The following is a 23,851-nucleotide window of genomic DNA, read 5'->3' on the forward strand; positions in this document are numbered from 1 at the left end:
AAAACCAGACTGGAAGGAGTCAAAGCAGTTTGTTATTGTTAGGAAGTTATTTAATTGCTTAAAAACAGCTTTTTCAATAATTTTGCTGAAACTCAAGAAATCACCTTAGATTGTGAAAAACTGGCTACATGACACTACAAAATTGCAACACATTATTTGCCTGCAAAGGGGTTTGAATAGTTTGCATTTCAAAAATTGTAATTTAGAATTTGTTTAAAATATGTTTAGTGACTTTTTTATTTAAGAAACTGAAATGTACAAAAAAGGATTTTTATTTTAAAAGAATACAAAAAATTTTTATTTTGCATAAAAAAGAAAAAAAAAGAATTGTACAACTAGCAGGACCTGAGACAATTTTATAAAATGACACATTTCAGTACATTTGAAATGCACACTTTAAAAACATTACATTGTAGTAGAGATGTGCCGATCAGGTTTTTCCTGCCGATTCCGATCACCCATGAGGGCCAATTCCGGCCGATCACCGATACCGATAACATAATTATGATGTTTTTAATCATCAGCACTACCGGTTACATTATGTAGAAAAAGGAACCATGAATTCACCTTAATTTAGACAAAAACTTGTTTTTAATAACTTTTTCCAAGAAAAAAACAAAATGGGCATTGTGCAAATTGTACTKYTATCGGTAATACTATCTTTAACAGACTGAAAACATATGAAGGCTCTGAAGAGGCTAAACAATGCAAAGAGTCAAAATAAAACTTCTCAACATTGCCAAAARATTCAAGTATAAAACKTWACATTCAAAGGCAAATACAGGTTCCATTACAATAAACAATCCTGAGTTACTGAATGAAAACTTCCTGATAGCATGGCGGCTAGCTGATTACTGCTAGTTCCCCTGCCAGCATGCCTAGGTGGGCCCCATGTGGGGGAAAGGAGGGCTGATATATGGGTCCCATATGGGTTTGTCCGCGGGTTTTGCCCCATGTGGGGCCACCGTGGAACCCGCGGACAAACCCATATGGGACCAATCTGGTCTGCCCTCCTTTTCCCCACATGGGACCCACCCTAGGCATGCTGGCAGGGGTGGCTGTTTCTGACTGAGCGGAGTAATTATGCAGAACAGGGAGGAGATCGATTATTTTTTCAGAGATTATCTGTCTCATCTTAGGACAGTGAAAGTTTTAATACGTATGTAAAATTAATTTTTTTAGGTTAGATGCTGCAGCTTTAAACAGAGGTTCGGTGTGAGAGTCACTGCCAGATGGGGCAGAAGCGGCGCTCCGTCTGTGAAATATTACTACCTGTAGCGCGTAGCAGCGGTTCAACAGCGAGAGCAGAACCAGCGTCTTACATCGCAGCTCGAAGACTTAAATAATTTTGCGGGTTATTTGTTTAGCTTTCTTACCGTCATGCTAATCCGGGTGAGTGTTTGTAGCTGTGCGCTGCTTTACCTGCTATCTGATCCTCCATATGTCTTTTTTACTGCAGTGAGCCTCSATGTAGCCAAACTCCGTCAAGTATGGCATTGTTTTTATGTCGTATTAGCTTCGTTGTGTTGATGCATTTTGACGTGCTTCACCCCACGTGCTTAAATTTTCCGCCGCAACACGCAAACTTCCCCATTTCACTCAGAGCGTTATAGTTACACATCGTTTAGGATTAGTGTTGCTGCGCGCTTGCGCAGTGTGAAGGAAAGAGGAAACCAGCTGCACAGGCAGRCTGCAAAATGAGATGCAGGTGATGCAACAAGAGACCGTGATCGGCGATCACCGATCATACACTTTTTCACGGAAATTGGCCAATTATGATCGGTGGCCGATCGATCGGCACACCTCTACATTGTAGATCAAGATTATTTAGAAATAAACATTACTTATTGATTGAAAATTAGTGCATAAACTTGTACTTTAAGTTGAAGAACCACATTTTTCAGCTTGTATGTTTCTTCTTTGTTCATTTAACCCACCGATTGCTTTGAAAAAGTTTGAGTTCTGGCAAAAACATTAGTGAAATCTTTCAGAAACGTCCGTCTGCTCGCTTACTCAGCAACTTTCTGACCTTCTCTAATCATGTTCACCTAATAGTAAACGCTTTTAAGTGCGAGACACACCAGCCCTTTCACTCGTGAAATTATTCAAAAGAACATCAAGAACTTCTCATGACTTCTTATACTTCTGGTGTGAAGCGCCGCTTTGTTTTTATATCTTGCTATCTCATAACCAGCATGGTAATTCACTGTGGAATGTGTCAGCTGCAGGCGCTAAACTGCAGGCCTCCCTGCTTGTGCGTGTCCATGACTCAGTCGTCTTTCACTTACTTTCATAACGTTGTTTATTTTGCACCGAATAAAGAGGAGAAAACTCACAATAGCAATGTTCCCGTTCGGAGGAGGAGACCTCAGACGTGCAATACAATGATAACAACGAACACACGCCGTGTGTGTGATGTGTGTCAAAACACCTACACTGTTTAGGATTGTATGTTTGCACACCAGTGTTGAATTTATGAACATAACAGGGTCAGTTCCTAAACAGTCAACGCCAAGGCTTCTGTTCTTACTCTTTTCTTTTTGACTGGAGCATCTCCTGTAAATGACATAAGTTGAAAATTATCCTGCAGAAGGTGACAAACTTCTTTTCTTTCATATCTGACATAAGTCAGAACCAGTGAAGAAACTACTGGCAGGATCTGATCTCTTACTAAATGATTAATGTATCTGTGGTTAAAAAAAAAAAAGATCTTTTATTTATTTAATTGCTTCTGATGACGCAAAACCAATATTTAGACTTTTATTAATCCCAGTTGTGCCTGTCTGTGGGAGAACTGGTCACATTTAGCATATTTTCTCATTCACCTCTATTTTTTCTTGAGGAAATGACTTTGAACCGTGAGCTCGACTGGTGTGAGATTTGTGAGAGGTTGCCCGAGAGCCAGCGTCTCACACCGAAAGCAACAGTGTTTTAAATCGCATGATAATTTCAGGAGTTATTATGTCGCTGCAGGCAACTCCAGCACACGAGTTAGACGTCCTCCTCTCGAGAGATAACTTTAATAACCAATAGAAATGTCAAGCTGTAGAAATGCTTTATTAATAAAATAGCTTCCAGGTTGAAAGTGAAATCTTTAGCTGTTTAACATAAGAAACGTGTTGCAGTTTGTGGAGGTTGCTGCTCCGAATCGTGTCTCTGTTCATTCTTTTAAAAACTTTTTTCTAATAATACTTTGTTTCCAGCTTCTTGCACAACTGAGCGGCTGCGTTACAGTACAGTTTGTGTTCGCCTTGAGCAGTTGCAGCTTAGAGACGCAGGTAGGAAGGCCTACCAGTCTTGGCTACTGGGCAAACAGGCATGCAGAGCAGAAGTCTGTCTCCTGACGACTACCTGTTGCTGGCAGATTTGACTCCCACTCTCTCCCCCCCACCGCTTTCTCTTCTTCTCACGCCGTCTTGCTCCCGCTCTTCTCTTTCCTCACTAATACCTGGTCTATTCGAGTCGGTGTTCCAGGCCTGAAAGGATTAATTGCCGTTTATGCTTTATTTTTTTGTTCTGTTCGTTTCTGGAGGGGTTATTTTTAGGCCTTAAGTGTCTGGTTGCTAGGAGACACAGAGCGAAAGACAAGAGAATGGAGGAGAGTTTGCGTTGTTGAAGGCTGAATTACAAACACATTCACGCACTGAGTCAGCACTGACGCACACTCGCGCACATAAATATACTCACGCCGGGCATCTTTAGTCTGTAGCTGTTATTGCGGACTTGTTTTTCTGGTTCTCTTTTTGTCATCGTCATTTAAGGTTGATTTCTGAGCAAGGCACACTTCCTGCTGTCACATGCAAGCAAAAATGTGAAAATGCACCAGTACTAAATTTGCTTTTACTTTTTGACCGCTGACCGTTAAACTGATCAACTCTGTTTGCATTGATAGAACATGCTGTTCTTCTAGGAAACCCCTCCTCCCTGAACTTACATTGACAATACTTTAAAGCTTTTCTCCCATGTTATCTCCTAAAACTGCCTTTGTTTTTGTATCTTGGATTCAAGAATAAACTCTAATCAAAAGAAATTCCTCTCTACTGTTCACATTTATTCAAATATCTGAGAACAGTTAGGTATTTTGTTTTTTTTGTTTTTCTTTGCAACTCAAGATCACAAATGATCTGGGGAAAGGAAATGGTAACTTTTGTGGAGTAGCATTTCCGCTAATTGCTCCTTCATATAGTAACCTTATTCTTAATCAATAAAAAAATTGCCTTGAGGAATTAATTTTACACTAAAATGCGTGTCATGTTAGGATGAGAATGAATCCCACAGAGGACTTTAACAGGTTTGGATTAAGTTAAACTTGATTTGAATGTCAGGTTGCAAGGTATTTGAACATAAATTTTATTTCTGTATAAAGGTGCAAACATAATGTTCAGCTCCTGGGACAGTATGACGCACAATAATGGGTTTGAAAACAAGACGAGATCATAAAGCACCTAGCACATTAAAAAAAACACATAACCTGGGTCTAAATGAGGGGGATTTTGTGAAGAATTGTTTCCCGTTTCATTAATTATAAATGTGAGGGTGTGGTATTCAGTCTTCTGCTGCGTCAGGATGCGATTAGATCAATTTTACAGTGACATCACCTCCGTGTTTGATGTATTCTGTCTTATTTAATAATCAATTGATCCTGAGAATCACATTTTAATGCTCTCTGATTTCCCCCCATCTGGTCATGTAACTAGTCAAATGAATCAATAAGTAGGACTGTCGGTTTAAATTACAAGCATCCAGCATGCTGTGGTGAGTGAATCATCATTGATGCAAATGGTGCAGCGTAGTGTGAGAGTAAGTAATGTTATTGTGTTATTGCTGTAATATTTCAGTCCCAGTTGTGTTGATTTTGTCGCACATGTTTATAGCATGTGATCATTTCCATGCTGATGATCAATATTTTTTGAAGGGGAATTTTGTTTAGAGACTTTATAATCAATTTTTTTTGTAGTTTTAGTTGTATCTTTTTATTTCCTTTTTGGTTACTGTGTTTTATTTTTTAATATTTAAAATGTCCACCAGTTAAGGTGTGGAGTGTACAAAATTAAAGTTTTTAGTCTTTAAGAGGGTGAACTTGCATAATTATGCCATTATCAATATATTACTTGAAAATCATTTCAAAACATCAATATTAACGCTTGTTGCAATAATTTCTGATAATTTACCATCAAGTAAAATTTGTCATCGTGACAGGACTAGATGCATGTCTTGTATTTTTATGCTAAATGTGTAGAGCATGTTACATCCATTTGCTCTTTGCTTAATTTAGGCAGTGTTGTGCAACATGCACCAATGTTGTATTCTAGGAAATATTATCTTTGCTTTTTGACAGTGAACGCAGGTATTTCCGGCAAACTAAATTTATTGTGGTTTAATGTTGCCTCAGTGGGTTTTTCATCCCTGCCAGATTTCATTGTATATCAGAAATGACATGAACACACAGGAAACAGCTCTGTTGCCTTGGTGCACACACACGCACGCACACACACACAATAGTTGCTCACATCCTGTCCCACTAGAGTGGCACATTCCAGGAAACCGCCCTCTGAAAGTGCCACCCGTCTCTGAGACACACTCAAACCTTCCACACCTGATAGATATACGCTTCGATTTTGCCACATCTAATTTACTCCTGTGTCGCAAGTTCAGTGCTGGACCTTCTCGCCGTGCAAAGAATTATTTGTATCCACACGCCAGGAGCATGTTTCCTATTCACACAACACAGTGAGAGTATCAGAGAGACTAATGCGTATTTTTAGAAATGGAAAAGCAACAAAGTAAGAATTTATGTTTATCCTACACATCAAGCATAAATTAAATGGATGATAAACTTTTTAAATTGACACAATCCCCCTCCTCTCACATGAACTTCCTTGTTGGATGTGTTTTTGCTTTGAAAACTGGAGATATGTTCAAAAAATGTGTTTTAGTGGCTTTCATTTACTAATGAATTTTCTGTGAAAGATCTACAGTTTTGAAAAAGCTCAAGGTGATTCTTTTGCTCTAGAAGTTGAGATATGTTGAAAAACAAAAGTGCAAAATGAGTGTTGCATTGTTTCCTGAGAAGTGCAGTTAGTATAAGATTTATGTTTCATTCGTATCATTTAATATGCCTTCAAAGTATTTTTTTTTCTAGAATTGTGGAAATCTTGATGGCAGAACATTGGAGTAGCTCTGTTATGTTATTTCTGATTTCTCTGTTATGTTATTTCTGATTTCTTCTCTCTGTAGAGTTTTGTTTGTATTATTTTTGATAGTCGTTTGGTGTTTGGACAATTATTCTCTCTGGTTTTGGATGCTATGCAACTGGAACGATTTTTCCTCTTACTTTTTTAACTTTTGGATAGTTGTAACCGTGGCAACATTGCATTAGCATCTCAAAAGCTCAAATAATACCTGAACTATGACCTCAAATCCCAGAGGAGTTGAAAAGGAGGCTTCACGGATCCAGATCAGGACCAAAGAGCAGAGAGAGAAGGAGGAAGTTTAAACTATCTCACATCTGTCATAATGGGCAAGATCATATCCTCGACTCCCAGCGTCTCTTTACCTGACTTCCTAGTCTTATAGATTGAGATTTAAAGAGGAGCGGCAAAAGCACATGAGGTGGATTAGCAGAGTAGGCCAACAACTGACATGTAGGAAATGTTACATCTTCTGCCCGGAAATGGAGCTGTCATTATGTCATGACAATCATAAAGCTGTCTTATAACAGCAGTCTTCAGTCAGAGGCCTCTTCAGATTTGATGTGAGACTGACTGCTACCAGAGATTTTTCCTGCCCACAGTATTGTCATCCATAATGACTCTTCAAAGATTATTGGATGACTTATGGCAACTTTTTTTTTTTCCTTTTGGGATAAATAAAATATTTTCTTATTTAATTACATTTGAAAATGACAGTAGAATGAATGTAAAGAAAAAAATGATTCACAAATAAGTGCTTGTTTTTATTCATTTATATTTTTGCCTGTAGTGAAGAGGATTAATTGAAATATCTTTTCTAGATCTTGGCTCTTTCAGCCCTAAACAGACACACACCGAAGGCCCAGGGTCTCTCATCATATCTGAAACTATATGAAATATTGTATGAGAATAACCACTGGCGAAGAGCCGTATTCATTTTTCTTTTTCTGGATTCTCGCTGAAGTTGTTCCTCCTCAAATGTGGGTATGATTTGATTAGATCTTCAACTGAATCACAGCGACGAGTGATATGGCCCTTATCGCTTTGCAGCTCTGTCGACTCTCTTGAAACTGGTGACTGGATAAGAGTTGTTTGCAGCTTTTCAAAAGATTGCTTTACTTTGCTGTCGAATAAAAACCTAACTAGTGTGCTATTGAACCAGAGGGGAAGTGTCAACTGGCAACTCCGTGCCAAACACTTGGCTGCAGAAGTACATTAACACCAGGCTGTGAGATAGGTAGGCTGGGTGAAGGAGAAGTGAGGCGCCTGAGGCCAATAACATGCATGTGCGAAGGCAGAAGGACTTAAAAAATGAACTTTGATGGAAATTATCAGTTTAGTGTGGCAAAATAGACGGTTTTGATGCAAAGTCAGCAGATATTGCAAGTTTTTTTGTGTTTTACAACCATTTAACGGAGTCACTTGTCCAAAGCATTTACATTCTTTTTAAGGCTGCTGCATAGCTTCATACATGCCAATGCATTACTCTACATTCCACTGTAATGGTATCAGCCTAGCCAATGACTTCATTACATTTCCCGCACAATGGAAACGTCCTCCGGAGACGGTCTATAACGGGAAAAGAGATGAGGTCTTTTAACAAAAATAAGACTTCATTTTTGTCTGTTTACAAAATATTTAGTTTCCTGCAATTCGTCATACAGAAGCACAGATTAAAGAAAAAATTTAGAAACTATTAGTTCAGATGAAAGTCGGCATCTATGTGCATGTTGGAGTCAGAGGAACTGGAAAATGGTGATCTGCTCCATCTGGGGCAGAAATCCATCCCTGCCACAAGCAGAGCAGCTAAAGTATCTTGGTTTCTTGTTCGCTCGTGGCTGTAGGACAGGAGACGGACAGACTGATTGGGGCCTCATCTGGAGTAATGTAGCCACTTCTCTGGTGTGCTGTAGTAAAAAAACAAGAACCTGTCCATCTACCTTTTAACACACGCCTCTGGATTATGACTAAAATAACTAAATCCTAGTTACAATAGGAGCTCTTGGTAGAGCCTCGGCTCCTTCGCTTCAAAATGACTCAGTTCAGGTGTTTTGTTCTTGAGATCTCCTAGAATGATCCAGAAAGTGTTACTGGGGTTTCCGGCGTCTAGATTTTCCTTTTAGACCCGTTATCTTTGTGATGTGATAATCATATTCATAAAATGAGAGTGACTGTCTTCTAGATTATGTGGTGCTTTCTAGCACTCTGAACTCCGCACTTTTGGGTTTCTGCTCTTTTTCACACGGCCAGACAAAAGATGACTTTCCCATAACCACCGATTTGTGTTCTCATGGATGTTTGTTTAGCACCACAATTTAGAAAGTTTAGTTTGTAACACCAGCACAGAAATGTCAAACATGGTATTATGTTTCACAGCCAAACCTTTTGTCTGGGACTGAACTTTGTGACAAATCCGAATGAATAGCTGCTGTTGTCAGGTTTGTATGCTCTTTGACCACTGGTGTGGAAACCTGGTTTGTGGTAATGAAGGCTGTGTTCAGCTGAACATTGTTGATGTTGCAGGATGTCTGCAGAGTAAAAGGGACTTGCATAAGAATTGGATTTTATTGTGAACTTTATTGGTTCCAGTAAGACCATAGGTGTTGATCTTTTCCACTTGCACCAGTGCAGCTCATAGTGTGTGTGTGTGTGTGTGTGTGTGTGTGTGTGTGTGTGTGTGTGTGCGCGTGTGCGTGCGTGTGTGTGTCCAAGGAGAGAAGTTGATGTCCTGGGAGCAGTGTGTCACTTTGGTGAGAGTAAATATACCTACCAGCACCTTGAGAGCAACAGGACTTTTCTCTTGCTGACACAATATTATTCTGCTGTTCTTAACACTCTCCTGAGAACACACACACTTATATACACACCAAGCTTGTTTATGGGTGTGATTACATGCAGAAAGTCCAGTTGTCCAGACCATCTGAGATTGGATCAAGTGCAGTTTATTGGTTCTTTTTTGTATGATTACCATTGATAAATGTATAGTTTTGTTTGCAGAATGTTCAATATCTCTTCTAGAGATTCACAGATCTGGGTTTTGTAACCTATTTTTTAATCAATTTGAGACAATCCCGATTTTTATTTAGGAACTATATCATAAGTTGACATGAGAACATCCACCCAGGTTCTTTATCCACTCACTCCCACTAGGTTTGCATTGGGGTCTGTGTCTATAACCAGCTATTAGTGCCGGGGTACACAGACACCCTCACACCAAAGAACGATTTAGAGAGGCCAATTAACCTATTTCCCTTCTCTTTTTTGCCTTCAAATACCCAGAGTTAATACATAAATGGGTATGGAGAACATGGAGAACCCGGTGCAGAATTGGCCCTGACCAGAATTCGAACCCAGGCCATGCTTGCTCCAAACCAAAAGCGTTAACAGTTGTTCCACAGCGTAGGCCTGGAAATGAGAAGCATTACAGACTTAAGTGGTCATTAATTATGTATATTGGAAGCACAGGTGACATCACTGTGTGTGAACGATTTCAAACAGACTAAGTGATTATGGACTTGATATTTTAAAATCTCAGTCTGACGTCTCTAGAGAACGTAACTCTAAGATTTCATTAAAGACTTCCAAAATTTCCAAATCCAGCAGAAGAAACCTAAACGGAAGAAGAAAAGAAAGTAGCTACTTGTGAGAAAAAAATTTCAGTCACACTTTTAGCTGTTGATGTCTTGCTCTCTCTCGCCTTTTCTCAGCCTAAATCAGACATGTCTTTACGTGGTGGAATAAATATTTTGCTTCATTTTTATAAACCCCATTGATACTTAATCTAAATAGCTTTAAGCCGTCTTTACTTATGGCCGAATATACCAAACACTGATGTTACTAGGGCTGAAGCGATTAATCTGATTAATCGTGATGACTCAAATATTGAAATAATCATCAGCTAATTTAGTTATTGATTAATCGTTAACTGGAGAAAAAAAAGGCTATTTGCTGAAAAACCAGAGCAGTAATTAAGCCAAAACTGTACAAGATGCATTTTGTGTTAGAGATTTTTTTTTCAAAAACACCTTTGAATGTTTTAGCTTCACCCGATTCAGATTCACTGAAGAAATGCAACATTATTGGATTTTAAGCAATAATAAATGATTATTTTCTTATTTTAAAAAGAATTGAACAATTTATTTTCTTTTAATGTATCCTTTTCATCCAATTAATCATCAGAATAATCACATAATAAAGTAATCGTTAGTTGCACCCCTATGTACCAAGACTCTTAAGTCAGAAGATCAGATTTTGTAGCTGAATTCCCCTTCGTATTTCTTCACATTTCCAATCACTGCATCATTCTAAAGGAATGATGCATTTTTAGTGCCGGTCTCTTATTATAAAGACCTCTTGGTGCATGCGCTGATGTTCGCCATGCTCTTTGTATGTATTTAGTTGAGGCCTCTCCTGTGGGTATGAGCTGCACGCCTTGTTCCCCACAACCTAAAATCATCCTCTCATCAACAGACTGGAGCCCTTTTCACACATCAGTCAACATTCTTGTTAAGCTGCCTCTGTTTCCCTTTGGTGATTCACACAAACCAAACAGAGGTGGCTCAGCGTGGGATCACTGTGTTCCTACTCACAGGAAGACAGCATCATATAATCAGCCAAGTGACAGCAGTGACGCTGCTTAGAGTGCTGCTGCACATCCCACCGTCGTACAGGCCAGTTGGCACCAACTTTGACCCTGACCAGAAATATGCCTCTCGTACACATGGCAGCAAAACACATTCAACACTTCAGGCCTGACTTGAACTTCCATGCTAAAAGGTTTTGGGTCCTTTTAGGACCCAGAAGTCTCCTCTTAGGTGTTTAAATATTTACCGTAGATTTACTGGCTGTTAATAAGTAGAGGTGCTGTTCATAAAAGTTTAAGTGCTTAATATTCAGATCATCCATTTTTTACACCTGGAAATATTTTATAGAGAACCTTTTTCCTGATTTTGAACCGTTTGTGCAGCAATTTTTTTTTTCATCAAACTTATCCTTATGTGCAATGTTTTTGCTTCTCCTAGTCATACGTTAGAAATCTTGTGCAACTCTTTCAGATTATGTCACCTGTTTTGTCATTGTTTCATCTAGATAAGGAGTCCTTCTTGTTCTGGGATTGAAGGTCCCTCTGGATTCTGCTCTTTTCTTTTCTCTCGCTCCGCCCCTCGTTTTCCTAGAAAAGACTCCAGTCTGTTCACTGGGAGAAGCGTTTCGAGAAGCGATGAGAGACGCTGAGAGGCCAAATTGTTCATCTTACATCATGTCCTTCTCATTCTCTGTCCCACTTGTGCCGCGTCTCCCCCTCTTCTTCCTCCTCCATCACTTCTGTACTTTCCCCTCTTCTCTCCATCCAAGTTGTGTTTTTGCTCTCTCTGGTGAACAATGACTCCAGTGTGTGTGTGTTAGTGTGTGCGTTGCTATTTTCAGCCCTTCCAAAGCCATGGAGCAGCCCTTGTTCTCTCCAGGCTCTGCTTTAGAGCCTATGGAGGATGCTGGACTGTGATGACCTCTACAATTAGTGGAGCAGCCTCCCTACTCTCTGCTTACATGTTTGGTGTTTAAAGTTTGTTCGGCCTGTCATGACACTCGAGTGATGCTCAGACTGAAATCCTTGGAGGGAATTTGTGGTCCGATCCCATCCCTGGACGAATTTATTTATCTTTTTTAAAGATTGGTATTCGGCTATCGGCCAGAAAACTGCAATCAGTGCACAGCCAGATATAACCATCTGTTCCGCTGAACAATTTTACTACACAATACTTAACCAGAAATCTTCATGAGTTATATTTTGTGTTGATTTTAACCAATCAGTCCAAATTAAATCAATTCTTCTGCTTATTGGAGTGTTTCTAATAGAAGAGAAACTATATTTTCATGGGTTAATGAGAGTCAGTGTGTGCATGAATCTGCATGCATGTTTGCCTCGTCACTGCAAACGATGAGCTCAGTACCAGGAAATATGAGACGGGCAGAGGAACAGAGGGAGTGCAATCTGGTAAGTACTTCAACACATTTCTTTATCTTTGCAAGCAGTTTAAAAAGTTTATTTTTCTTTTAGAAAACATTGGCTGCAAAAATGACTAAAACAACTTACCATATTGAACATCCTCTGTTACTCCGCCGGCCTCATTTATTTCTGTTCAGCTCTTTGCAGTGACAAAGCAAAACATGCATGCATTTTTCATGGTCACATTAACATGTTCCTTCATGTACAAGGCTTTGGCTGTGAAAAATGGTTTTCTTCTACTAAATAGCCATATGTTTTTAGTAACAGGTCCAGTAAAAGGAGAAACTATTTGGTTTTACACTGACTGGTTTTTAGCTATTTGAGCTTCTGGGTTGGGTTTAACTTGAAGCCTAGCGTTCTTATGTAAAGTTGCATAGTAAAACTTAATATTTTTGACTTTTCATGCAGACAATTTGAAGATTAGGTCTTAAGTTTTAGGTAGCTGCTGTTTTACCTCGCATGTTCATTCTCCCTATTCATGGGAGCAGCAAATATATTTATTTATGCAGGTCAGTCACAACCTACTGCTCCAACACATGCTAACTGTGTTAAGAAAGCTACTATGATGTTTTTATGTCACATTTCATCAAACATTCAGAGCTTTATAATATTTTCCAAACAAAATTCTCTGTTTTGATATGACTTGTTGGTAATCACAACATAATTCAGCTCACTTTCACAACCAGAAAAGTTTATTTTTCTGCTTCAGGATGTCCGGCCTTTGTTTTACATGTGTAGAGAATAAATGGATTGTGTTTTGCCTGCCTTGTTTTCAACTCTTTCTGCTGTATCCAGAGCTTATATGTGGAGAACAGCAGGACTGGCCACTTTAGCCCTCTGCAGCAAACACCGAATGTCATAGTCAAGAGTGAAAAAGGGCGTGGATACCAGATACCCAGATTCAATCAACCACATAATGTGCACAGAACTTGTCACAGAAGCAATTAAAGATGGTGTCTAACTTTCAACATCTTTTTAACCATTTTTTAGTTATAACCTACTCAAATAAAGTTAGAGGTGTAGAAAAACCAATAAGTTTGCTCAAATCGCAGTCGGCCGCTCACACTTTGTCTGGTTCTGGTTTCTTCCTCTCAACTATTGCTTCATATCCAGAATGAGGAATTGCTGCAAAGTTAATCACTCAATTGAATCAATTGACTGTTGTTACGCATTCGATCTGAAGAGCGATTGCTGAAAGTCAGTGAACTGACGCTGTTGGACTTTTTTTTTTTTTCTAGTTTTGAAATTTTTGCATATAAACTGGTTGTTTTTTTTGCTTTTACTTTTAGAGAGCCTTGAGAAAACATGAGGTGAATCTGCACCATATACGTAAATTGTAGCTAAATAGTAGGTTAATTGGTTGCATGTTGAGTAGTTTTAAACTAAAGGTTAACTTCTCATTTTCTTCTTTTACTTTTCTGTCTCCCTGTCTTTCTCTCTGTTTGACTCATTCTCAGTCTTTGTCTAATATTGGCCTAATGAATTTTTAATGGACTTGTGGGAAGAGCCCAGACACTTTGGGATTTAGGCATATGCGCTCTGATTACCCTCCTCCTCCTGCCGAGCAAGCCCACCTCCGTCCTCCCTCTCCCATCACTCTTACTTTCTGTCTCAAAGCCTTCCAGTCTTCATCATCCCTCCATCCTATGAGTTTCTTGAGTTTCTGCCTTTTCATTTTCAAAATGTCTGAAAGATAAGACAAAAAATCTGTGTGCTTGAATATAAAAGACCTAACTTTGAGTGCTTTCATGAACACTCTGACATCAGACGGTGACCTCACATCCTTCATCCATACACAGTGTTCATATCCCACATCCACGCTAAAGCTGAGTGTGGTTAAAGTCGTACAGTGCCAGGCGGCTGCCGCTAATGGCTGTTCAGAGGCCCTGGCCCTGTATATAAAAAAAAAAAAACCTGAGTCTGCAACTCTCCTGTTACTTTGGCACGGCCCTGTCAGTTGATTTGCTGCTGAGTTGGACTCACAGCTCTGGGAATCTCTTCTCTCCTCGTCTCTTTTCTCACTAATACTTTGTCTGACCGCCCGTCTGTCTCTGCCTCCTTCCCATCAGGACTTGCCCTCTGTGACACTTCGGTGCTAAGGCGCTAATGCAGACATCAGATGTTAATTTATAATCACGATGCCTATTAGGTGTTGGATTATTTAGTACAAAAGTTGCATTTTTAATTTGTTGAAAATCCAGAAATGTTTATCTGAGATTATCATTGTGTTGTTTACATCAAAATACAGGAGCTGAAACTTTGTTTTATTTTAAAGCTGGTTTTGTCTTAAATTTTAACCTGAGTTGTGAGTGTAGTATGTTTGGTTGTCAGCTTTAGTTTTTGTATTATTCTGTGAGATCGACCACAGATTAGCGATGAGGTAAGTGCAGTGACACCTTTTATTTAAATATGAAATTGAGGAAATTGCTGACGTCTGAAATCCATGAATCATCCACAATCAACAAAACAAGTTTACTTGGAAACAAGAATGCTCTTAGGGCGCAGTACTGTGCAAGTCTTACATTCTTTGTGTTTTTTATTTGCTTTTTTTTTTTTAAACAGAAGTCGCATTAATTGGCTGTTTTTCTGATTTTCTGAAGATATTTTTAGAACCTTGGCTGCTTTTTTACACATTTTCAGGGCATTTGCTGATCATTTGTTTATTTTTGTTTTATTAAGTCACTTTTTTTGCTCTTTGCTGTTTCTTTCTTTTTATTTGTTCTCTTTTTTTCTTTCAGTCTTTTTGCTCCCAGTCTTTTGCATTTTCTTTCATCGCACTGTTGCTCCTTTCCACTTTCTTTCTTTCACCCTTTCTTTTTTCTCTTGCTCCTTTTCGTTCATTCTCTCACTCTCAATTAATCTTCCCCGCTCTCTCCTACTGTTTTTACACGCTGAGCGCCACACATAGCTGGAATAGCAACGGTATTCAAAGTCTGCTACCAGGATCACAAAGAGGAAGAGGGTCATCTGTACTCTCAGAGGAGGGAAAGAGAGCGGGAATGAGAGATGGATGGAGTAAAGAAGAGGGAGAGAAGGAGGGGGAGATCTCAGCAATCTGACCTGGAATGACAACAGACTACCAGATGAGCTATGATCTCATCGCTCCCTTAATCCCCCTCTTTTCTCCTCCCTCCTTCTTCCTTCCATCCGTCCACCCCCTCTCACTCACTTTTCTCCCACAGTCACCATTGTCATACTTTCTTTTTCTTCCCACTCTTGTTTCCCAGACCTTCCTCCCCCATCCCTCGTTCTTTCTCTCTTCTCTCTGTTCTTTTACTTGTCCTAGAGCTCACCCCATCTCATCTTGCCTTCTTCTCTTTCACTTCAACCCCTCTCTCCATCCTCCATCTCTTTGCTCGCTTTGCATTACTTTCTACCACCTGCCCCTCACTTGTCCCACTTCACAATACACACACACACACACACACACACTTCTTGACGCACTTGCTTTCTCTCGGTGGTGTCCCAGGGCAGAGATTAGGCGCACCCCTATCGTCAATGCTCCACACCGGTTTCTACATTATTGATGCAGAGTGTGTGCTTGTGTGTGTGTGTCGGGCTCGTGCATTCAGGCTGTAATGGCTATCTGGTGTCTCCCCCGGGGAGGGAGGGAGGCGAGTGAGGGTGGAAAGGAGCCAAAGAGAGGGAGAGTGGAGGTCAGAGAGGTTAAGTGTGGTGGTGGGGGTTATGTCATGCTCTGCAGGCTCTTCCCCACTGCTCCTCTTCATCTTGCTGTTCGGCCTGAAAAATACAGATTCCCAAAATTCCCTCCTGAAATTCTCCTCTGGGGTGCATGAGGCTGATGAAACGGATCTGTGTGAGTGTGATAGTAGATCCAGTGTTAGTCAGGACAGATCTGGCCGGGCTGGACTTCAGCTGAACGGACGGACAAAGACACCTGTTCTTTCTCTCAACATTCCTCCAAACATAATCCTCACCATCTTTGTCACACACACAGCTTGTGCAGCAGGGTGTATTGCCTCTCCAAACTCATTTTTTGCATTGAACTTTGGCTCAAGGAGGACTTTTGATTTCAGTAAAGAAAAAAATTGATGAAAAAGCAGAAAAGATTCAGCTATCTTCTAGGAAAACTTTACTGGAAATGCTCTGTCCGGTTCATGGACTGAAGACAGTTTATGCTTTAAGGATGAAACAAGCAACTTTTCTGTTCTTCGTTAAGCCTTACCGTTATCTGCTTTAAGTTTTTCTCTCTTGAAGCCTGAAAGAGCGTGGAAGATGCCTCTTCCTCGTAAATATCTTCCTTTTTTTTTCTGACTTAATTTTGAGCACTTCACTGATACTGAAATAAGTTGGCTTTGAGGCTGTTTCCACACTTTATAGTCCGGTTGACTCTGTTCGATTGGGGACCAAACTTGCAACATTTGTTACATTTTCAGCTGGTGCAATTTGCTTTCACACTACACTGTGTCAAACAAACCAAATCTTTTGAGAAACCTGTCACACTTTTCACCTGTGGTGGCGCTGCACCAAGAACTGCTGATGGAAAGAGGAAGACATGAACACAGCTTCCCTCTTCACAAAATGTTACCAAATATGGAGTAGGAAAATGCAAATTTGACGTGTTTCCATCTACTGGTTTGGAGGGAATCAACCAGTTGTGGTTTCATCAGATGGTGATGTTACACATGGCTGTAATAACCAAGATGTTTATTGGGCTGGAGTACCTTGCACCATAAGGTTTGGACTCGACCATAGGGAGGTTTGGACTGAGAGGTTTAGACTGGTGGGAAAGTTTGAACATACTCAGAAAACGTGTTTCCATCTTTTTTCAAACAAGGCAAAACCACCTAAAGAGGGCTTAAAAACTTTTTTGCGAAGTTAATGTTGCCATTTCCCTCAACCATTTCAAATGTGATACTTAAAAATCTGCATAAAAAAATGCTGATGAAAACACGGCTTATGTAACCTTGAATGTTTCTTCTTTCTAAGTTTCTTGTATTTGAGAACGATGGACTGGATGGACTGGGATTTACAGCTGAACAGCTAATGAAATAAATACTCTTATTTTCTGCTGAATGTTTATTATAGAGCAGAAGGCATAAAGTATAACCATTCAGAACCAATGAGTCCTGCAGTATTTGCCATCAGCCTCTTTACTACAAAGGTTTACCACCTTAAATTGTCCCCTTCAGACCACCAGATATAAAGCCTCTCTGGTTTAGCTTAGTTTTTCAGCCTTACACACCACAGCATGTCCAACTCTTGCACAGAGCCTATAGCTTAATTTCCATTTCTCCCACACACTCGGGTTTATTAAAAGGAGGTGTTGATTGTTCTTTCTGCTCTGCTTTTCCACCAGCACAGAAAAATACTTAACATGTGCCCTCTTTGATTTACTGCTTTGTGATGAGTTATACAAAGTACACAACATCCTGGCACGTGTTTGCACAGTTGGCATATAAACACACACCTGAACCTTGTGGCTCTGTTTTTGATTTATGTCGCTGCTGATGACGAGAACTCATCAGGGCTCTGTTCTATTTTTAGGGACGCGCATGCGACTAAATGAAATGGTTTCAAGGACTGTGTCACTGGATTGTTTTGCTGAGCTCTTATCATCCAACGTACCGAATCCATATTGATTCTAGATTAATATTTAGGCAATTAAAGTTTATTGGCTTAATCATTTAACTTGGGTCCTTACTTGTTTCTTCAACAAATAACATATTTTTGGGTTGTTTTCAATAAAGATTTAGAATTTACTTTAAATATTTTCCCCAGTAACATAATTGTCCATCCATCTATCAATCCTATGACCACCGCCGCTTTGCAGATCCTCTTATTTGCTGAGTTTTCTGTGGGATGTAGCCCCAAATCATAACTGGAATACCTGTTGATTCGCTCTGTTGTTCATAGAGCATATCTAAAATATTAGCCAAGCCAGGGGGCATTAATTTTCCTTACCACTGATTGGTTGTGCCCATAACAGCGGAAATAAGAAACATTGTATAAATTAGATTTTGCGGTAAGACAGTTTCGACTGTGTGTATTAATGTGTATTATTTGGTGTCTTAAACTATTTGAGAATTTTAGCTGTCCGTGGATGTTTATTGTCCTTAAGCACCTCAAATACGGGGGATCGTATCAGATCCAAAATATCTGCTGTTTGGCTGCTTACTATCCTCTTTAGAGGATGTTGATCCAAATCAAGCATGTTCCATCACAGAGGTTTGAAGCTCAAAACATTAAAACAGTATCTTTGCTATAATACATTCATCCTTCCTGTTATCTACTGAAAGTCTCAACATGTCCTAGAAAAAACTTGTCAGACCTCTCTTCTTCTTCAGACTTAACTTTGTTTTTTTAAAACAATAGTTGTAATTTATTGTGATAATAATGAATCAAAATTCTTATGATGGGAAATTTATCACGACAAATGTAAAGTGATACGATAAATGCACCGTAAACATAAGAAAAAGTTTGAACTTCCTCCTTTTGTCTCTGCTATTTGGTCCTGTTCTGCATCCATGAAACTAGTTTTAAACTCCTTTAGGATTTGGGGTCATAGTTCAGGTATTAATTGAGCTTTTAAGATGGTAATCTGCTGTTCCCAATTGTGAAAAAAATACCTCGTTGCCATGTACTTTTGGAGAGATCACAGCAACTCTCCAAAAGTAATTTAAAAAAAAGAGCAAAAATCCTTCCAGGTGCACAACATCCAAAACCAGAGGGAATAATTGTCAAAACATGCAATGCCTCAGCTAAACCCATTATGAACAAAAGTCTACAAAAAGAACAAGTCAGAACTAAAATAACAGAACTGCTCCAACATGCTGCCACCATGAGCAGAATCGCGTTCCACCACAATTTTATCTTGCAAACATAAGATTATGTCGGTACAACAAAATGTCTTTGGAAATTGCCTTCATTTTAGATCAAACATTAATTGGTGCCAGTGCAGCTTTGTGAGTATTTCACACTAACTTTTGCAGAACGGGGGTGGGGGGGAAGGTAGCTGTCAAATTTGACTCCAGAATAAAGTTTAAGAACTTTTCTTCCAGAACTGCAAAACCACAGAGTATTCTGGGTACTTTTCCCTCACTTTCAGTGAGTTTCTCTGCCAAAGTTGAAACAGATGATTGCATATGCACAAAAGACCAGCTAACTGCTCAGTGTCTGCATAACAGCTGAAAATCCGCGAAGCTGTTTTTCATGCCATATTCATCTGGTGTTTGTTCGAAAAGCTCTGCTTATTTTTTTTTTTTTACAGCTCCCTGCTTTACATGCAGACAGCTACACACCCGGCACAGTCATCCCATGTTGGCTTCAGTGGAGCAGCTGTCTTGTTTTTTAACAGCAACACGTCAGAGTTAGTGGTGAAGATGTGGTCAGCACTCTTAATTTATTCATTCCAGCCAGATGGAGATATGACCAGTCTCTTCAGTTTGAGCCGACCTCGATCATTGTAAAATATAATCGCCGTTTCTCTTTTGCTGTCTTGAAGTCTTTGCAGGAAAATGTGTTGTGATGCCTCACTCTGTTTGGTTGTGCCTCCTGATTTAATGTAAATGTGTGCAAGACAGGAGGAGGAGGAGTAGGGTGAGAAAAAAGGAAAAGAGGAAACAAAGTGACTTTGTCATTTGCATGTTAACTGCCACCTACATATGCAGCACTGGAAAGTCTTAGAAACTACAGATGACAGTTTGACGTTTTTATTTTAGTTTTTTTTCACAGATGGACATTTCACATGTTACTTGCAGGGACAAAGATCCATAGTTTCGGTCCAGACGCTCTTAATTGTAGCTTTAGCTGCTATGGTGAGCATGGAAAATGTGTAGGCATCTCATACATAATTTGAGTAACATCAGAAATCTTTATTTTCTATCACAAAATGACTTGTGAGTAGGTGTTCGTGATTCATTGACCATGCTTTGCAGATAGATCGCTGTGGAGGGAAAACGCAGCATAATCATGATGAGAAATGGCTCCTTACTGAGTAGGAAGGCATTAAGCAGATTTTTATATACACGAAAGTTTGCTATCAGCCTTATTTCGTGTTATGCAATGGTTCTTAAATGGTTAGGGCAGAAGAGATTATCAGGGCTACCCATCTCTACTGCAGGCCGTCGTCCAGAGTCCACTGACACGCCTGGACATCCATAATCTGACAATTTAGTCCTGTTTATCCATCACGACTCTTTGCTTTTGGATTCTCTGAACTTCATAATGCTTCATTATTAATCTTTTCCTGGATTTTCAAATGAAATGTATAATTAGCCAAATGAATAACAATAGAAACCCCACTGGAGTACATAAGAAAATTACTGTAATAAGTTACATTCATCTGTGTTTTGAACATGTTTATTTTTGCTCTATGATGATATAGAAGGTTGTAGTTTTATTAACTTCTTAGTTCTTGGCTAAATATGTACATGAGAGAAAGCTTAATTACTAATCAAGTCACAGTTGCTCACCATATTTGAAGTCTTAATAAAAAGTTTCCTGCAAGAAAAGATGAATTTTTTAGACTAAAATCTAACCTTAAATTTGAATACACTCTACTCCCAGTATTTGTTATGGTTGAAGACCACAGCCATCCATGAACACTTATAATCTATTAGTACCTAGAAATAAATGGTTTTAACGGCATATTTTGATGACAATAATTTATACAATATGAAACCATCCTAGCACCCCAACAGAAAGCTGTTAATCAGCCAATCAGCACCAAGGAAAAATGAATGCAGCTTCTGGATTATCTGCTTTGAAAGCCTTATTTCAACTTTACACTCTACAAAAAAATTATATGAATATTTGGCTTTCCAAAAAAATACTTGGTGAATACTGAAACATGAATTAGTGGGGGCCCACTGTACGTTTATTTAATGAGAGCGGAAAAAAGACATATTAAGAAATAAGTTTTGACAACTATCCTGTCAGTTCAGTGGGAAACCACTTACTCTACTCTTATAACATTTTACACCGTCCACTCTTCTCAGTTTTCAAGAATGTGCCTGAAGGATGATAGGTTTGGTGTTCATTTTAGATTTTCCTACTTGTATGATTCTGATCTATATATATATATTTTTTTGTTTTAAATGCAGGTGATCCTAGCTAAGTTCCAAGAGTGTTTGGAAAAGAAAAAGGCCCACATCCTCACAGATCCTCCACTACACTTAACACTTTCCATATTTTTAACCTTTCTTCACACGAGACCCACATGGAACATTTTTGTTGCAGAAATCTCAATCTGACCACCGCAGACTGTTCCAGCTGAATCTTAGCAGAGTTTAGCAAATGTTGCATGATTATGCTTATGATGGTAGGATAAAAAAGGTTTTTTTTTTTTTTTTATCCAGGCTTCTTTTACACAATATCATCTAGTAGTTATTCTGGAGTCTTTTCTCTATGCTGAATAAGCTTTGGAGACGGTTTTCCCCTCTGACCTGCTCACGTTTTGTGGAGGCATCATAAACTTTGGCATTCAGACTTATTTGCCACTTTTCAGTTTTTTTGTCAGACTGTAGAAATGTACAAGTTTGAACAAGTATATGTTTTTTTTAATTACATTTCTTGCCATGTAAACACATATTTACTTTAATGTCTATTTTCTTATCTTTCCCATTTTGAATAGTTTTGAAAGAAATTGGATTCCCGCCATTTTTAGATTTCTGGAGGGACAAAAAACATTGGTTGTTGATTAAAGAATTCAGCTTTATTTAAGATTTTTTTTTTAAATGACCACAAAATGACTTTCTTTTTCCTACTGAATAAATAAACTCGGTCAAGATTCACCGTGAGATTCTGCTACTCATCTCTACCAGAAGTGCCAACAGACTTGGAAGATGCTTTGATGCAAATTCATCCATTTGTTCATCCTCTTATCTGATGCTTTTTGCAACAACAAGTATCCATATGTATTGCAGATGACATTCAAGCAGGATGGGTTATATTTCTTTGTCTTGGCCAACCTTGTATTTCTAATCTCTGAGCCATCAATGTGAGTGTAGCTAAAATAAAATCCAGTCCAGGCAAAATTTGGCAATATACTACGCTCCAATAGTTTGTTTTGCTCAGTCGTGTCAGATTTATTGACCACCCAGGCAACAGAATGTTAGTGGGAGACTTGCACAAACATTTTTAAACACACGCAATGGCACATAAACTCTTTCAGGCTCGTGCATTTGGGCGCACACATGCTCATGAAAACAGTCATATACCCTCGCCTACGGTCTCATTCTGCGCCTCCGATTCTGCGTTTTCTTCAAACGGAGGGTGAAGAGAAAGAAAGAGAGAGATGGTGGGATAGTCAGGAGGGATGACTGGCCATGTTGTTTTCCTCTGGTCAGGGGAAAGAGTGACTGCCTGAAAGAGGAAAGAGGTGGAGGAGAGGTGGAAAGGTTTATTTTTTTTCGAGCACCTACCCCTTCCATGAAAGCCCACTTACACAACAACTTTCAGTTGTAGTTTCAGAGTGTGTGTGTGTGTGTTTCCTACAGAGAGCTGCTGTGGCGAGGTGGTGACCTAATGACAGCATGGGGAAGTGGTTTAGAAAAGTCAATGAGAGTCGTGATTAAGACGAACACAGAGCTGCACACCCTGGCTGATGTATGTCAGAGTTTTGTTTGGTTGTTTGTTCATTAAGGTTTAGTTTCGCTCAGCGTTTTTCACGCTGGTGTTGCAGAACAGATATAGTTCGGATCAGACGTTGCCACCGACAGGAAGCTATGAGGTCAAGCACAACAAGCTTGACCTCATAATGTGACCAGTGAAAACTTTGACCTCAAAGTTCCCTATTATAGCTGATCATCTATAATTCTTAGAATAAACGTCTTTCAATATAGGTTGTTGCTGCTGCTGCTGTAATATTTATTGATTTCATATGTTGGGAGTCTTTCACTTTCTCACAATTCAATTCAAAGTCAATTTTTGATTCATAATTATTTCTACTTCAATCTATAGACGTGCAAAGAACCCTGACAGTGTTCTCCAGTCTCCTTTATAAGACCGAATGAAAAAATGGAGACATTGAAGTGTCGTTTTCAGTTTTAAATGTTAAACATTTAGCCATGTTTAGATGGCCTTTTTGCAAGTTGCGTCAGATGTTATTGTGTTGGTGTCGCTGGTTGTTTTGGTTAAGGCAGTGACAAACTTTCCTTCAGTTTCTTGGTAAAGCTGCAGCACAGTTGTCTCAGTGAAAAACTTGCAGGATGGTTTGGCGTAATTTGACTCGGCACATTTTCTCAAAGTGCTTAACCTTTGTTTTGCAAACCTATATCAAATCTGAATTGTACAAAATGAAAATTGTGATGACATTGGAATTGTCACACCCATGTTGTATAGTTTGTGGCACAATTAACAATTTGCATTCAGTGAAAGACTGAGTGTTAAGATTTATTCTTTCTCGTATCCAAGTCTACCAGTTTCAGTTTCAACAGTTAATTTAATGTTTGTTTTCCAGGGGTTTTTTTGTTGTTGTTTTTTTTTTTTTTTTACAAAAACGTTATATTAGGAAAGCATTGCAGTTACATTGTTGAATATTGTGACAGTTATTGTTAGTTCTTCACAACTCTCTGGAAACTTTAGCGTCTAAAATGAAAGTTCATGAAGCTGGCCAAGTTTATTACTATACCAGTAGAGTGTGAATGCGTGAAACTTAAAATACATTAACTCAACAAATATTGCATCCAAGCAA

General features: G+C 39.1%; 1 protein-coding gene across 3 annotated transcripts in view; it reads left to right on the forward strand.

Moving 5' to 3' along the window:
• The window catches only part of erfl3 (Ets2 repressor factor like 3), a 70,964-nt gene that overhangs the window by 25,405 nt on the left and 21,708 nt on the right, over positions 1-23,851 (forward strand). The window lies entirely within an intron of this gene.

This window comes from Poecilia reticulata, linkage group LG16 (genome assembly GCF_000633615.1).
Source record: "Poecilia reticulata strain Guanapo linkage group LG16, Guppy_female_1.0+MT, whole genome shotgun sequence".
In the NCBI taxonomy this organism is placed as follows: domain Eukaryota; kingdom Metazoa; phylum Chordata; class Actinopteri; order Cyprinodontiformes; family Poeciliidae; genus Poecilia; species Poecilia reticulata.